This window comes from Apium graveolens, chromosome 5 (genome assembly GCF_009905375.1).
Source record: "Apium graveolens cultivar Ventura chromosome 5, ASM990537v1, whole genome shotgun sequence".
Lineage (NCBI taxonomy): Eukaryota > Viridiplantae > Streptophyta > Magnoliopsida > Apiales > Apiaceae > Apium > Apium graveolens.
The window spans coordinates 172,544,017-172,558,282 of NC_133651.1; the positions used below are offsets into that span (position 1 = coordinate 172,544,017).

The window sequence follows — 14,266 nt, forward strand, 5'->3', positions numbered from 1 at the left end:
TAGGAGAAATGTCGTACTTGGCGCATTGCGATAAATAGCAAAGTATCAACCTCCAAGAATTGAGAGGAAGGTGGCAAGGGCTGATGCCCACATCTGGGAGTAAGACTGGAATGAAAGCATGAAAAGGAAGTCTAATACCTGCCCTCAATTTGTCTCTAAAGACGCATAAGGCGTCCTTCTTCCATTGGCAAGCCTTGTCAGCTGGACCTGCAGGAATCAGCTTGTAAGGCTCCTTGATCTTAAAGAAAGATTTCATTTTTTCCAACTCCTTTGGATCCCGAAAAATATTGACGTGATCAAACGCATCCAGATGTGCGTCTGACGGGTACTCATCCCCTCGGGTATTGATCATGCCTATCAAGGAAGTATACCTAGACTGGATGGGGAACTTGTTAGACTATTTGGCCACGTTCATCTTGGCCAAACGGGTTATTCTCTTATCTGCCATCTGAAAAATGGCGGAAAAGAAAACAATTTTAAACACAAACTTTATACAAAGGCGTGCATGAAAATAAAAGTAAGAAAGAGGGTATTTACCTAAAATAATGCTGGGGACTGGTTTTGCTAAAAGCGGAAGCTTTGAGGCCCAAAAACTCCGACCTACAGTTGTATGTTTACCTCCAAGATCTTTGAGAGAAGAAGAGAGAAAGAATTTGGAAATGAGAAGTGAGGAGTGATTGACTCTACTCACTCCTTTATATAGGGAAGGAAGTGAAGATGAAGAGGCGGAAAGGACCAATAAGTGGCAAGCCCAAAAGAAAAAGCCCATATTCCAGAACCTTCCGAAATGTCCTTGGAAATTCTTAAGGAATTATAAAATAATTAGAGGAAAATATAAATCCAAATAGAATTTGGAAAAGGCCTAATTCAAAGTCCAAATCCAAATAGAATTTAGAAAAATCTCAAGAAAAGGCCCAATATAAATCAAAATAGAATTTGGAAAAGGCCTAATTCAAATTAGGGAAGGCCCAGTGAAATCAACTCGTCCAGACAGATCAGAATTGAGGTCGAATATGAGGTCGTAAATAATGTTCGAAATCTTTCGAACAGGAGCCAGAAAAAAACCCATCAGATAGACAAGGATTTAGGTCAAAATCCTGGTCGTGAATCAAGCTCTTAATCTTTCGAACAGGGATAAAAAAAGGGCCGAGAATTTCGACAAAGATCCAGGCCGTAAAATCGACTAGGATCCAGGTCGAAATCCTGGTCGTGAATCCAAGTCGAAGTTTCATGAACATGAGTCAAAAGGTGGCAAGAATTTTGACCAAGATCAAGGTCGTAAACTCGACAGGGATTCAGGTCGAAATCTTGGTCGTGAATCCTAGTCGAAGTTTCATGAACAGGAATCATATGGCGGCCAAAATTTCGACCAGGATCGAGGTCGTTAAATCGACTAGGATCCAGGTCGAAATCCTGGTCGTAAATCCTAGTCAAAATTCTTCGACCAAGGCTCAGAAGCTGGCCCAAAATTTGACTAGGATCCAGGTCGAAAAAGGGCTGAAAATTTCTGAGAAATTCCAAAAATTGTGGAAAATTTACTGGAAATTGCTAAAAATTCCCAAAAAATAGGGTAAAACAAGCGAAAAATCCCAGAAATATAGGGAAAATTAGAAAAAAAAATTCAAAAATTATTTTTGAAATATTAAAGAAATTATATATGTGAGTATCATAATATTCTTAAAAATTAGGAAAAAATCCCAGAAATTAAGGGAAAATTCCTAAAAAATACCAGGAAGTTCATAAAAAGAAGGAAAATAATAGGGAAGTTCTATAAACAACCCTGATGCCACGCACAAGGAAAAATCATTGTAAATGTGTAGGTCGCTCCACACTTTATGCAAAAATGATATCCTGTAAGGGAACAAATGAACTTAACTTCTGCAAAATCTTTTACGATTTCCCAGAAGTTGGGGGCAAATGATAAGAGCCTAAAAATAAACCTAGGAATATAATTAATGTTTAAATTAATTAGACCTAATACAGTCCAATAACGAAACCCAATTAGAAAGGGCCCAAAACCCTGAATATTAATTAATCTCGTAATTAATTAATAAGGGAGAAATTAACTATTAAGATGAGTCTCAGTGAGGATATAAATCCTTGTAGATTAGCCTACAAGGGACCTAAAAGGATAAGGAATCAGTTTCCTGCTTCCTAGGACTCCAAAGTCCATTCTAATTTTGAGACTTGCCCACCAAGTCTCCTAGATCTAGTCCAATTCAAGGACTCCCAACACCTATATAAGGGGTCTAACCCCCACCAATCAGAACTATGTTTTTTGACTTGATCCTTGGCAATCAGCAAGGTACATAGGCATCTTGTTAAGGCAGATCGAGTCACGAGACACAAGAGCAGTCAAATCGAGCCTCAAAACTCACGAACCCTAGTAATAAATACAACAATTAATATACCCTAGTTTCTAATCCATAACAAAATTAGAATATTTGATTTAAAAATGATTAGGTTTCAAACATATGATAATATATTGTGACACTGTTTCAAGAAAATATACTGTGACATTGTTATTGCTTAACTAAGTTTCAAAAAAATTGATCACATCTTTATGCTTCTAAGAAAAGAAATAATTTTTAAGGAGGTTGAGTACTTGATGATATAATATAAGAAAACTGGTGCACAGAAAGGTAACTATATTCCTTTTCAAGCATTTTGGACCTTTGATGCCTGATTTACTATATAAGTTTTCTTTTTAAACAATCAAATTTTTAATTCTTTTGTATTAAGTATGAAATTTACTACTGATCTAGAATAGTATCTAAATATTTTAGTTTAGTGCTATAATATTAACTTTTTTAAATTTGAACTAATATATATATATACATGGTATTAAAATTAATTAATATTAGTGTGCAAGAGGAAGATCAATTATCCTTTCCTGTTGAGCATTGTATATTAACTTTATTAAGTTTTGTGTAATGCCTGGGAAATTACGCTTGTATTATATCATATTGATAATAAATTATGTGTTTTAATATGTCATTTATGTGTAATTAGCTATGAAACCGTAATTGCTACGTGTTATGTGTATTCCGTATTGTCCATGTATTTTTAGGATATTTTCTGGATGTTTTATTTCGTATTTACAGCCTTCATATCATAAGTTATATGACCCGAACTATGATTTTATAGCTGATATTTCAAATAAAATAATTGGCCTTATTTTTCATAAAATGGCTTGTATCATTGCGTTATTCTAAACATCTAGATATTTTTTGAAAATTCTTGTTTCGCGAAAAATGATTTTTTCGGGCCCCATTGGGTGTCAAAAACCCCACAAAAATCACATTTTTATTTTTATAAATTTATAAGACTTTCATTTATACCATTTCTTTTCATTTTTGCATTATTCACAATTTTTGGCAATTTTTGGGAATTTTTGGCATACATATATTATATATATATAATATTTAAAAATTAAATTTTAATACTCAAAAATTATAAAATTAGGGGAAAATTAATTTTAAAGGATGTATAATTAGGGCCTTAATTTTAATTAGGAGTACTATTTTAACTACTATAATAGCCTAATATTTATTTAATTATTATTAATTAATTACAAAAAATCAGAAAAATAATTAAAATTCTCTGAAATTCGGGTCGGGTATTCTAAGGTCGGGTCGAAGATCAAACCATGATTTCAAGCTGATTTCTGCATCAAATCGTGTAATTCAAGTAACCAAATTGAAGGTTTTGATTTGTTCTTTCTAAATCTATCATCAATTTCATGTTTTAATTTGTCGTTTTTGATTTTCAAATTTTAGGATTTTCTAATTGGGTCTTTTTGATTCTAGGGTTATTAGGATGATTTGATGATTGATATAGCTTTATATGATGATTTACAATTGATTCATGGTATTAATTGAACAAACGATTCCTGGATAGTGATATTCGATTACTAGGATTTATACTCAATTTTTGATTTATGCGTTTTTTATTTTGGTGAATATTTTGGTGCTTGAGATGTTAGGGGTTTGATTGTAGAGTTTATAAGCTTTGATTTGCACTATAGAACGTAGAGTTTCATGTACAGATGAATGATTTCAATAGTTGGTCGGAGAAACTAATTCAGGGATGTTTTGGCCGGAGATAAACTGCTGTAGTTGATTAGGATTAAAACACTTTGAAAAATAGATCAAACAGTTGTGTTTTTGGTCTGATTTTGTGTAACGTCTGAGAAATATTATGTAAATATTTCATCAATAAATAATTATTATGTGATTTTTGGTGAATTATTTGATGATGGATATTAATATTTGAGTGTTTATTTCTGATAAAATTAGGATATTTTAATCTTTAATTATCCATAATAAAATATAGCTAGTTTTGGTATTTTTCTGGTAATTTTTGGATTATTATTTGATTTTATAAGAATTTATAGAATTATTAATGATTATTTTACATAATTATAAAAATTACTTTTTAGAATCAGAAATCGTGCCACTTCAACCGTTTTTGCGTTTTTACAACCCAAACTCTTCCTAGCCTAATCTGATAATTCTGAACACTTTTCATGTTTTGACTTTCTCGATCTGGGGTACGGTTTGAGCTATACGAGTCGCGGCGTGAAATTTTCGATAAACTAATCATTTTATAGATCAATAAAAATTCGTATTCTCAGAAGGCGAGATATTATTACATTGTTTTCGTATAAAATGTTTTATAGTAAGTTCCGTTTTGATAATTATAAAGTTTTGTATTAAAATCATATCGTCTTTGTAGTTACTTAGCGGCTAAGTAACCTATTTTCCGGTCCAATATGTGAATGTAATTATCGAATTATCAAATAAATAAAATATGGGATAGGTCTGTCAGTTGTGTGTTGCTTTATTATTAATTGTGCGTATTTTATTCAAAGGGAGGATTAATTTTATAATTAATTATTGAGCTGTATGAATTTAATTTGTTTTAAAATGATTTTAAATAAATATTGATGCTCATAAATTCTAAAATTGCTCCTAAAATTATTTTTGTTGCTTTCTAATTTTATTTATTATTTTTGGGAGTTTATAAAATTTAGATGATTTTCTGAATCCGTTTAATTGTTAAAATCATTATCTTTAAATGATTTTCTGAATCCGTTTAATTTTAAAATCAATATTTAATTCTAGAATGCTTCAAAAATCATGAAAATTTTATTTTATTAACTCTTGAATATTATGAAAATTTTAAAATTATTTTGGGATTTGTTGTGATCAAATTTACGTGCGCGTTGATTCGTTAATTGTTAAAATGTGAATACAAGTTGCATTTTAAAAATGGATTAAAAAGAAAATTATAAACAATTTATATATTACTAATTTCATGTACTTCGGGATTTTTAAAACTATATCCGTACGTTTTCGACTTACTCTATCCGCTAAATTCCCGTAAAATTTTGGAGTTGGCGAAGTGAAAATTTTCCTGAAAAATATATATAATAGCAAAGTTAAAAAGGGGGGCAGGGGTTACTCGGGTTAACCCGTTTCTTCCTCTTTACAGTTCATATTCTTCCTCCTAATTCCTAAATCAATCTCTCTCTAATTCTCTCCTCAAATCTCTATCGTCTCTCCCGATCACTCTCCTCTCTGTAATTCTTTTTCTTTCTTCCTTCTCTCTTTTGTTTCTCTCTGAAATTTCCCCCGGATTCCTGTTTTTCCCGGTGAGTTCTCCGGCCGGGTTTTTTCCGGCGATTCCCCCTTCGCTTCGGTTCTGTTCGATTTAGATATATGAATATATATAGGCATGTGTGTGTTATGTGTGTGCGTGTGTGTGTTATGTGTGTGCGTGTGTGCGTTATATGTGTGCGTGTATTTGTTAGCCTGGTGTTGTGTGTGTGTGCGATGGAGGGGAAGGGCGGTGTTGCTGCCTGCGTTCCTGGCTGGTCCATTTTGGTTCGGCTGCGGCGCGTGTGTGCGTTGTGGCTGTGTTTGTAGGTTCCGTTTCAACTGTGTTGCTTTGCTGCGTATTTGCTCAATTCGAATTAATTCAAATTGAACTTTTGGTTTTGGAAAATTACAGTAATTTAATTCCTTTAATTCTCTGCAGGAATTATTGACTAATATTTCGTGATATAAATAAATGGTGTGAAATTATAATACTAATCAGTGGAATTTACGTAGGATGCCCGATATAACGGGAACCCGTAAATTGTATCGTCGTCGGCAATGAGCCTCGGCGAGCCGACGGTGGGCGATGATAATTTTTATCTGAGTCCTATATTTATTAATTAAATAAAATTAGTTCGGTAAAAATTAAATTGCGAAACGGAAAATATATACAAAAAAAACATAAAAGTACGGATAATAATAATAAATAGTTGAAGTTGCACTGGTGTTTGGGATTGTAAATTAGAATGGATGTGGTTGTTGATTGTGATTGACGTCGAATTGTTTCGACGGGTAGACCGATAAATAAAGGAGACGCTGCCCGATTTTCGGGAAATTAATTCCGAAAATACGGGGACGTAATCTATAATTATCAGAGACGTTGAACAACAATATATAATTATATTATACGAAACCTAATTACGTGGCATGAACAAATATTTTATGAATAATCAATTACCCTGCTTTTCAAAATGACGAGTATATGTACTTTCCGAAAATAAACACCGAACCGAGTTTTGAAAGTGCAAGCCATAATTGTTATGTGTATTTCGATAATACATATAAATATGTGTTGGGTTGTGAAACCGTATGGGTAGAAGTGATAGGGATTTGATATTAAGCTTAATCGGTTATCTGAATTAGGGTATTTTAACCCTGTAGGTCCTAGTCGGAAGACCCGAGATTTGACGTTGGACTAGGAATGATCTAGTGATTAGACGTCGAGATTAACTAAGTTCCAATCGAAGGGCCTGAGTGCCGGGATCATATCCAAAATGGGATAGTAGTTTGACGATAAAGCCGAACGTTCAAGTAAAACCAAAGTCAACCAGTTATAGTGATTAAAGCTTATCGAGGCAAGTATTCTTGATTTTTCTTTTAAAATACTGCAACTATTTCTTCGTTCCTATTCTAAGTTCAGAATAGTTAAATGGATTACATTTCGCTGCAGTTACTCTTATTATGCATGTTCCTTTCATTATTGTTCCTATAATTCAATTGCTCTCTTGAGCAAATACCCATTCTTTCGGGTTATTTGCGAACCCTGAATTGGGATGTTTTGAATTCAAAATGATTTGACATCAAAATACTCCATGGGCTGGATAATGATGATGTGTGGGATTAAGTTTTACTTAATCCTAAGGACAGGAACACGACCGGTGCCTTGAGATGGGCCGTGGAGCCTGGGGACCCGACTGGATCTATACAGGTGGGTATAGATCTGCATTGTATCCTGACTGATCAACAGGATATAGATGCGAACTAGTGTCCAGTCTAATTTGTTGTTGATCGCCATTAACAGCATTCTCTCTCGAAAGGTTTTATGATTCCAAAAATCGGACAAAACCCTGATTCAGGAGATGAATCGGGGAATCGCTTGTCATTTTTGGATTTATAGTTAAAGGCTGGTGACAACCAACGTTTATTTGCTCAACTCACTCAAATAAATAGAATTCTTTAAAGATTTTGTCTGGAAATTTTCCTTTGGTATTAATACTTGAAACTCAAATTATATACTTGCTGGGCATTTTTGGATCACTCTTACTTTTTAAATTCTTATTTCTTCCAGAAACAGATAAGGATAAAAGTGAATAACTTTGATAGACAGCTGATAAGTGGATTTTATATCCACTTGGAATGCTTTATTACAAGCTTAAATTGGTGTTTTGGACTCAAGTTGTTGGTATTTTGATGTGTTTTTGTGTTAATGCATTTCAGGTATAAGTTAAATGAAGAAAAGAGCTTTAAAAGGAAATATGATTAAAAGTGATCAGAATTGGAAGCCAAGGCCACTGTCAAGTTGTAGAGAATCTCAATAGCTTCGTGTGGGCAGTTGAATCGCCTAATTCTGACGAGTAGAACTCAAGTTATGGCCAAAACAAGATTCATCAGAATATTTTTCCCAGTCAGTAGCTGAGCGCCCGCTCAGCAGAGCTGAGCGCCCACTCAGAGAGCTGAACGCCCGCTCAGGGCGCGGCTGGTCGCTGATTTCGCTGAAAAAGCCTTTTTTGAGTAGAATTTGACGATTTTAAGGGTCCAGGTCCACTAGGGGCGTATATATACTTAAAAAAAGGGTTTTCATCATCCGGGAAGATTGGGATACCAAGGAGAAGACCTAGAAGCACAGAACAACTCCGAAAAAGAAGATCTTGTTTTCAACTTGTGATTCTTTGAATTAGTTGTAACTTTGGATGCTCATTTTCGTTCTTGTTGAACCTAGATCTCGTTTATTCGTACTTTAATTATTATTTAGTTTATTAAGACCTTGTTTATACCATGCTTTCATTGGAACCCATGGTAACGATGAGTTCGATTTACTTATGGATTTCAATAATTAATTGTTTCGATATCTTGGTGTGTGGTGATTGATTGATATCCTAGTATGGTTGTGCTTATTCGTCTTTTGTGAGTAGCTAACATATAAGATAGCGTGTTAATCTCTATTGAAGCGACAGTGAATATAGAGGTTTAGAACTTGCCATGCTAGCATAGGTTCATGTATGTGTATGCATGATTCGTAGGTAACTCTAACCGTTTTACTTGCCCTATGTAATCAAGATAGATAACTTGTTCTTAAACCGTTATGTTGTCAAATTCTATAGACATATAGGGTCTCAATATAATTGGTGCCTATTCAGCTTCTATCTCTTTTGTGGATGTCTGGTAGAATGGTACTCGTGCAACGAAAGTTGGCGTTTATCAGTTTCGTGTTATCTGATTAGTGTCCTCACCATCACATGCTAAGGTTAAGAACGAGAAGGCTATTGAATGAAGTAGTAATAAAGTTAGAATCCCATGTTTGTCATATATAGTAATTCAACCTTAATTCTCTTAGTTAATGTTATTTAGTATAATCTCTTAGTTTAATAAAAACCCAATTTGTTATTTATCTTAGCATTGAGCGATAACCATACATTGTTGCATAGGTGCATAAATTGAACTTAACCTAAACCAGTCTCTGTGGGAACAAATCTGATTTATATCTTATACTACTTGCGAACGCGTATACTTGCGTGAATATTAGCGCGTGTTTTCGCCCTAACAAGTTTTTGGCGCCGCTGCCGGGGACTCGGTGTTAATTTTTAGTTTATGTGCTTGTCATCAGTGGTCGTTAAAGTTCATTGACTCGGATTCTTTTACTTTCACGGTTTATTTGTTTGTGTTTCAGGTACTCATTACAATGGGAGATCCAGCAGCACGAACGAAAGCCTTGATGGATTTTTCTCAACCCAAGATCAATGACATTCAATCTAGCATTGTCCGGCCAGCTATCACAGCTAATACCTTTGAGATCAAGCCCGGCATAATTCAATGGGTACAGACTTCAGTCCAGTTTGGGGGTTCTCCAACGGAAGATCCCAATACACACATTAGGGATTTCATTGAAATATGCGACACCTTCAAGTTCAACGGTGTTTCTGAAGATGCTGTGAAGCTGAGACTGTTCCCATTCTCTCTGAAGGACAAGGCTAAGAGCTGGTTACACTCTCTACCAGCTGGTTCGAATACTACTTGGGAAGATCTTGCTCAGAAGTTTCTTAATAAATTCTTCCCTATGGCGAAGACAGCTGCACTCAGGAATGCTATTACTCAATTTGCACATCAAATGGGAGAATCGCTAAGTGAAGCTTGAGAGCGCTACAAGGAGATGCTTAGGAAGTGTCCTCATCATGGAATTCCTGATTGGATGATCATCACTTATTTTTACAATGGGTTGGGAGTACAGTCCAGACCCATGCTCGATGCAGCATCAGGCAGAGCATTATGGGCAAAGAGCTATGAGGAAGCTTATGATCTAATTGAACTGATGGCTGCTAATGAATATCAGTATCCAACCCAGAGATATCCACAGGACAAGGTAGCAGGAGTTCTTGAAGTGGATACAGCTACGGCTATCACTGCTCAACTAAAGGCGTTGTCTATGAAGATCGATTCTCTGGCTAACTATGGTGTTAAACAGATAAATAGTGTTTGTGAGCTGTGTGTCGGTCCGCATGTGACGGAGCAATGTGCTATATCTAGTGACTCAGCTCAGTTTGTGAGCAACTTTCAGAGATCGCAACAACCAGTTCCAGACACTTATCATCCTGACAACTGGAATCATCCTAACTTTAGCTGGAGCAACAATCAGAATGTGATGCAACAGCCATTCCAGCAGTTTGGAAATAAGCTATTTAACCCTCCTGGTTTTCAGCAACAATTTACACCAAGACAACAACTCCAACTTCAACAACAAACTCATGATGCAGATCTATCTTCGAATGAAAAATCTGAATTGGAGGAGTTGAGACTTATGTGCAAAAACTAGGCTCTTATATGCCAAAGCCAGGCTGTTTCTATCCAGAATCTGGAGAACCAAATAGGGCAAATTGCTAATGCCTTATTGAATCGACCACCAGGAACGCTTTTTAGTGATATAGAAGCCAATCCAGGAAAGAAGAAAGTTGAAGAACATGTGAACGCCATCACCTTAAGGTCTGGAAAGGTCGCAAGCCCCCAAATTCAGCAAGACGAAGAGCCAGAAAAATCTCAAGATTCAAAAAAGGCAGTTGTGGCTGAAGAAGATGTGCAGAAGGAAGTAGAGGTGGAACCAAGGAAGACTACTATGGAACACACTCCTCCTGAGGGTAATACAGGGGAGAAACAGATTTATCCTCCACCTCCTTTTCCTAAAAGGCTGCAGAAGAAAAAGCTGGATAAGTAGTTTGAGAAGTTTCTGGAGGTGTTCAAGAAACTTCATATCAACATACCTTTCGCTGAAGCTCTTGAACAGATGCCTAGCTATGCGAGGTTTATGAAAGGTATTCTCTCTCGGAAAGTGAAGCTCGATGACTTAGAGACCGTTGCTCTAACGGAGGAATGCAGTGCTGTGCTGCAACAGAAGTTGCCTCCGAAGCTTAAAGATCCTGGAAGCTTCACTATTCCTTGTACCATCGGAAACTTATCGTTCGACAAGTGTTTATGTGATTTAGGAGCTAGCATCAATCTGATGCCCTTATCTATCTTCAAGAAGCTTGGTCTGCCTGAGCCGAAACCAACATACATGTCATTACAACTAGCTGACCGTTCCATCGCTTATCCACGAGGTATAGTGGAGGATGTCTTGGTCAAGGTGGATAAACTCTTCTTCCCTGCTGACTTTGTAATTCTTGATTTCGAGGAAGATAAGAAGATTCCCATTATCTTGGGAAGACCATTCTTGGCTACAGGCCGAACTATGATCGATGTGCAAAAAGGAGAGCTTACGATGAAGGTTCATGATCAGAAGGTCACTTTCAATGTGTTCAAGGAAATAAAATTACCCACAGCTAAAGAGGAGTGCTTTAAAGTAGAGCAAATTCAGGTTTTGAATGCACCTCTGTGGAAGAGGAAGTTGGATGTGCCATTCGATTCTCTTGGGTTAGCAGAGCTGAAAATTTCTCAGGATCGTATCGAGTCGTCTATTGAAGATGCTCCTACACTTGAGCTCAACCCACTACCAAATCACTTGAGTTATTCATTCTTAGGTGCACCCTCTGACAAGGGGTTGGGATATATCTTTGATGATGTAGAGGGTAGCCGAACGGATCCTCTAGTGCCTATAGAGGGTTCTTCTCATGTGCAGCAGGTAGTTTATAGGACTGGTGTTGGTGACGAGCAGTACAGGCGAGTAATTAGGCGTATGGAGGCCATGCACGACATTCACCGTCATCTTGCTGAAGATTTGACACATGCTTTCGGTACTATTTTCCGAGACACTAGTGGCGAGGTTGATTGGCCACCTGATCCTCCACCCGAAGAGGGTGATCTTTCCGACGACTAGGTATGCCTGAAATCCTTATTATTACCTTCAATGAGGACATTGAAAATTTTAAGTTTGGGGGTGATAATGTAAGGATTAGTAGTGTGTGTCCATATAGATTCATATAGATTTATGTTGCATGTTTAGTTGTAGTTCATTCATATTTTTGCATGATTGTTCATTTAGGACATATTTGTTTGTTTTTATGTAATTTCATATAGTTGCATTTGCATGCATATTTAGCATGATCCCTTAAGATGAACTATGATATTGGATAAGTTGATGTTGATTTGAGTGCGGTGATGAGGAATAGAGGGATGTTTAAGTCTTAATGAATTGATTTGCATGCCAGAAATAAATATTTTCACAAAGTCTTATAGGGTTACTTTTGATCTAGATCATGATCATACTTGTTTGGTGTTGAGATTTAATCACTTGGTTATATTTAGAATTTGTGATATTCTCGTAATGACGTAAAAACACTGATTTTTTTATCTGGAGAAAAACTTGGATTTCATTGCTAGTTGTTGTAAGGCTAGGCATCAAATGGCTAGTAGCCGGCTCATATTTTTATGAGTAGTCTAGGGTTGAATGAGATGGAGCGAAACGCACTCATTCAGAAAGTGTTGAAAAAAAAGGAAAAAAAAGAAAAAAGAGAAAAAAAAAGAAAGAAAAAAAGTATATGTTTATGCACAATTGATCAAGAGTGAGCTCTTTAATACTCGAGTTATTAAGTTCTAGGGGACTTTGTGCCTAGTGACCTAAGGCTTTTATAGTCTGGGATCCGCTAACCTAACGCTCGCTACATTGGTATTATTGTATAAGTCTTTTGGGACCTCATTCATTGCAGGATCAAATAAGCATCTTTGTTATGTGTTCAATAATAGTATGAATCCTTGTATAACTCTAGTAGAAAGGAGGTGTTGTGAGTCATAATGCGTTTATTGTCTATTCTGTTTATAAACTTTTGATTGTTTCAATGATAGATAAGTTAGGGTTATTGATCTAGTATCGAGAGTATATCTGTTAAGCATCCACACCCGCACGTTTCTGGTTTATGAGTTGGTTTGTGGGATTTATTTGAACTCTGTTTCAAGTTATTGCATTCTTAGAGGCATTGGTTTATTCATTTGGTTATGGTTATTCTGAGGGGATCGATTGCATTATCATTTAGTTGCATTCACATAGTTGCATTCATGCATTAGGTTTGTTTTGTAGTTTTGAGTCTGTTTATGCTTGAGGACAAGCATCGATTCAAGTTTGGGGGTATGATAAGTGGATTTTATATCCACTTGGAATGCTTTATTACAAGCTTAAATTGGTGTTTTGGACTAAAGTTGTTGGTATTTTGATGTGTTTTTGTGTTAATGCATTTCAGGTATCAGTTAAATGAAGAAAAGAGCTTTTAAAGGAAATATGATTAAAAGTGATCAGAATTGGAAGCCAAGGCCATTGTCAAGTTGTAGAGAATCTCAATAGCTTCGCGTGGGCAGTTGAATCGCCTAATTCTGACGAGTAGAACTCAAGTTATGGCCAAAACAAGATTCATCAAAATATTTTTCCCAGTCAGTAGCTGAGCGCCCGCTCAGAGAGCTGAGCGCCCGCTCAGGAGAGCTGAGCGGCCGCTCAGGGCGCGGCTGGTCGCTGATTTCGCTGAAAAAGCCTTTTTTGAGTAGAATTTGACGATTTTAAGGGTCCAGGTCCACTAGGGGCGTATATATACTTAAAAAAGGGTTTTTATCATCCGGGAAGATTGGGATACCAAGGAGAAGACCTAGAAGCACAGAACAACTCCGAAAAAGAAGATCTTGTTTTCAACTTGTGATTCTTTGAATTAGTTGTAACTTTGGATGCTCGTTTTCGTTCTTGTTGAACCTAGATCTCGTTTATTCGTAGTTTAATTATTATTTAGTTTATTAAGACCTTGTTTATACCATGCTTTCATTGGAACCCATGGTGACGATGAGTTCGATTATGGGCTAATCGTTGTCATGGGATTCTAGCGGATTTACTTATGGATTTCAATAATTAATTGTTTCGATATCTTGGTGTGTGGTGATTGATTGATATCCTAGTATGGTTGTGCTTATTCGTCTTATGTGAGTAGTTAACATATAAGATAGTGTGTTAATCTCTATTGAAGCGACAGTGAATATAGAGGTTTAGAACTTGCCATGCTAGCATAGGTTCATGTATGTGTATGCATGATTCATAGGTAACTCTAACCGTTTTACTTGCCCTATGTAATCAAGATAGATAACTTGTTCTTAAACCGTTATGTTGTCAAATTCTATAGACATATAGGGTCTCAATATAATTGGTGCCTATTCAGCTTTTATCTCTTTTGTGGATGTCTGGTAGAATGGTACTCGTGCAACGAAAG

The 14,266-nt window shown here is 36.0% G+C and overlaps 1 non-coding gene across 1 annotated transcript; it reads right to left on the reverse strand.

Annotated features, from left to right (window-relative positions):
* Positions 1-9,672: 9,672 nt before the first annotated feature.
* LOC141663045 (small nucleolar RNA R71) lies at positions 9,673-9,779 on the reverse strand. The gene has a single exon (XR_012551132.1). It is a non-coding gene; the product is annotated as a small nucleolar RNA R71 (small nucleolar RNA).
* Between the last annotated feature and the right edge of the window lie 4,487 nt (positions 9,780-14,266).